Raw genomic sequence first — 4,364 nt, 5'->3', positions numbered from 1 at the left:
AGGAACCAAATGGCAAGTCTACGAAGTGATGCGGCTATGCTTCACGACGTGGACATGTAAGTCCACGATGTGGACTGGTTTTAGGCAGCCTATAAATAGCAAGTTCGACCGTAACACTTCTTACACCTAAATCTCTTCTCTCTCTCACGTTTGCTGAAGGCATTCCGCATCCCAAGCCCGACGATCACGAATTACTGACCGTTTCTAGTTAGATTCTATAAAATCACGCTACTAGGGTGAGTTTCACGGCCCCACTTTTAAATGTTTTCGGGGTAAAACACATGCTAAATATTACATATAAGATAATATTATGTTTATTCGATAGTATATTCGTATCTATATAAATAGTTATATTAACCGGGATATAGTTGTTTTGTATCACGTATACCTAGAATATATATGATATATTGAAAACATACGACTATCTTAAACTTGTTAGTATGTTGTTATTATTGATTATACTAATTTACTCCTGGAGTTATACTCGGGAGTTCTATATATACTATTTGTGTTATAACACCGGAGTTATACTCGGGAGTTATATATATATACTTGTTAAGTATGTTGCTATTATTAGTTTTATGTTAGATAAAACCTGGTTTTACTTTAAGTTATAGCTGTTATACTGCCTAAGTATTATAGAAATTAGGAGTAACGTTTAAAGCATAGTCTAACAACTTAGGGTTTTAGACACGAATATGCTTTCACTATTAGAACCATAAGACCCCAACAAAGTCTACATGAGCTACGTTATTCATCAACTAAGATTGGAAATCTTAGTGGAAATCCTCTGACCTGTAATCTCTAATCCCGTGTGAGCGCGGAAGTCGTGTATGAAACTGTACGGGTTGACAACCCCACCCATGGTTGTTAGATATAACCAACCATTTTTCGGGTGACAAACCTGCCCAATTTACTCTATTTCGACGTCGATGAAGCGTGTGGAACCTACTACAAGGTGTGATCCTTGTAACATTAATCAGAGGTCTTGTATGTCACATAGCCATAGTTACGGACTCATGGTAGCACAACTTTAGAAGTATTATACTTTGTCGATATACAAGTATGAATGTTAAGTATAATTTTACCAAACACTTATACTCTAGGTATAAGAAACTGGTAGGTATACTACTTGTACATTAAGTAGACAATTATACATTGCCTACATACTCTTATGGAATTGAAATAAGATTTATATGTAACCGTTTTTACTCGTATAGAATTGGAATAAGATCTATACGTATATACCTTCGTTTGTATGGGATTACAAACACTTATACTTATAGTATATGAGACTTATAAGTATACTACTTATTTAGTAAGTAAAACATTATACCTAGGATATATATATATATATATATATATATATATATATATATATATATATATATATATATATATATATATATATATATATAGACACACACACACACTATATGTGAGAATTAAGTATGAGTAAAAATGATATTTTCAAACTATGTTATATACTTTTGCAACTTGGGAAAAAGTACTATTTTCACTCAGAGTCAAAACCTGTGAACTCACCAGCTTTATGTTGACGTATTTTCAAAATGCACGTGTTTTCAGGATCTTGATAAGCTGAATGTTTCTCGAACAGGAGAAGTTTTACTATTATCCTTTCTGTTCGTATGGAACATATATTCGTTACGACGCATGCAATAGTCAGATACTATGTAATAAATACTAGGAAATAATAATAATTTAACTTTCGATCATCAATAAAGGTATGTAGTTTATAAAATTCTTTAGTACTGTTGTTATATATATGTGATAGAAATATGACTTTACACCGCCCGGTGTTACCGCCACCGGCTGGGGTTGTGACATATAATGTCATTAAGTCCCAAGTGTTAGCCTCCTTATCAGAGTCTATTTTTCATAATCTCTAATATCGAACCCTATATCATCTTGGTGTTTTCTTGACCTTGTGGAGTGTATTTTTGGTAGTTTGGAGCCTTGGAAGGAAGAAGAAGAAGTTGGTGAAGAAGAGTTGTTGGAGCTTGAGCTTGAAGATTCGGGTTATCATCATCATTTGGCACTCATTTGAGGTATAAAGCTCATAATTTGTTGTGTTAAAGCTTAGATCTCATTTGTTTGAGTTTTTGGACCCTTTTGATCCCATAGATGAGATCTTGTGGATTATTGTCATTTCTGAAGCTTAGAGTTGCTACTCTTGGTGTTCTTTTGGTCCTAGAGTCATAAAGTTTCCATCTTTGAAGCTTAGAACCATCCATGAATGAGTTTGAGTTCATTTAATGGAAGTAGAGTATTGTATTTTGGGTTTGGGTTCATTTGAGGCATGCAAAGCTACCAAGTTAATGACTTTATGGTTTAAGATGTTGCATATGACTCATATCTGTGATTGGGACCCGTGTACTTAAGTAATTAAGAGCTTAATAGAGAAATAGCTTAATGGGTGAGTACACTAGGCGTACAAGCTCGTACGCGCAGTGTACAAGCCATGCAGCGTGTACGCTTAGTGTACAATTGAATACACCATGCGTACTCAATCATTGGGCTTCGCTTCTTTTTGGCCTCGGTTGGTGTACTTCCTTAGACATTGTTATTTTGGGCCTTAATGGGCCATCTGAAATCGAGCCTTTGGACTGAGTGAGTTTATTGGTCCTAGGGTAAGGCCCATATTGGGGGGGCCCAATTTGGAAAATTAGGCCATAAATGGACCTTAAAGGAACAAGTGGTTTTGGGCCTTGGTTTTGGATCATATTAGATCAGGGTTAAAATGGTCATTTCACCCCAAGAAGGGATTATTGAATATGAAATGGAACCCAAGTGTTAATTGGGTGTTATTTTATACTGTTAGCTCGAGGAGTCGTCAGGGCAGCAGCTAGGGATTTATTTCAGTGAGACTCAGCATTCGAGGTGAGTTTCCTCACTGGGTTTAGTGGGTCTAAGGCGCCAAAGCCAACCCTTGATTGGTTATGTTAATGTACTTGTTGTATGTATGATACTTGTATGTGCTTGTATATGTATGTTTATTGGGCGGGGCCCGTTATGCGAGTGTAGGCGGGCCCATATCTCATTGGGTGGCGACCGATATGCGAATGTGGGCGGGGCCCATATCTCATTGGGTGGGGCCCGTTATATGATATGTATGGTATGCAGTATCTTTGGGAACTCACTAAGCTTCGTGCTTATGGTTTTTAGTTTATGTTTCAGGTACTTTCGGTTCCAAGGGGAAGAGCTCGGGTTGACTACATCGCATACACCATATGGATTCTCTTTATGGGACATACTTTGATTTTTATGATGTTTGACATACTTATTTTATTGGGTTGTATGAACAATGTTTTGGAATACTGTGTTTACTTAAATCAAAAATGAAATTTTTGGGTCATAATTTTTGGGATGTTTCAAGTTGGTATCAGAGCCCTGGTTTGAGGGATTCGGATACACTCTCGGGTGTGTCGGAACTCAAACAGAGGATTTGGTAGGAGTTTTCAAAAATAAAAATAAATTCTTAGAAAGAGTTTTCTAAAATATGGAAAGGTGTCGTGCATGCAATCAGCCCAACTCAAGTAAGTTGTAACATCCTGACTCCCAGGTATGATATTTAATTATTTTATTTCTTTTGACAGGGCAACTCGATGAGTTGGGGAGCACCAACTCACCGAGTAGAGACTATTATGGTCGCGGGATTTTTAGAGTCTACTCGACGAGTCGGAGGACCTCAACTCGGCGAGTAGGAGCTGTGCGAGGAAACCCTAATTTTCCGTGTTTGTGTCCTATTTAAAGGACCTTAAGCCCTCATTTTGGCCACCCTTGTCACCCTACTACACTATGAGAAACCCTAATCGAGCTGTAACCTTGTGTGAGGGAAAGAGAGGCTAATATTGTGGGTTTTAGTGCATTCTTGGAGGAGAGTTGAAGAGCAAGAGACCTTGGACGAGAAGGAGCTTCTGGATCCGGTGTTCACTCATTCTTAGCTTCTGATTGGAGGTAAAAAGCTGCTATCTTGACCATTTCTTTTGTTAGATTTCATCCTAGGGAGTTTTAGGGTTTTCTCCCATCCATCATTTGGTTATTGATTCATTTGAGCATGTCATGAGATTGAAACCTCAGATCTGGACTATAGAAGGTCCTTTGAGCCCAAAGATCCAAGCTTTATCAAAGCTAGAAGCAAGCTTTTATGCATTAAACCCTATAATAGAGCTTTTTTTGTAATTTCGAGCCCTAAGTGCCATGCATGGACGTAAAGCTTGCAGCTTTACGTGGTATTCCAGCCTTGGGAAGTTAGATCTAGAGTTTGCGACAATATTTCTGCTTAGAATCGACCGATGAGAATTGGTCAAGAGGTACTCGACGAGTGCATGAGCCAACTTGAC

Source organism: Lactuca virosa, chromosome 3, assembly GCF_052849685.1.
Source record: "Lactuca virosa cultivar CGN04683 chromosome 3, Lactuca_virosa_CGN04683_v6, whole genome shotgun sequence".
In the NCBI taxonomy this organism is placed as follows: Eukaryota; Viridiplantae; Streptophyta; class Magnoliopsida; order Asterales; family Asteraceae; genus Lactuca; species Lactuca virosa.
This window is presented reverse-complemented; position numbering follows the sequence as displayed.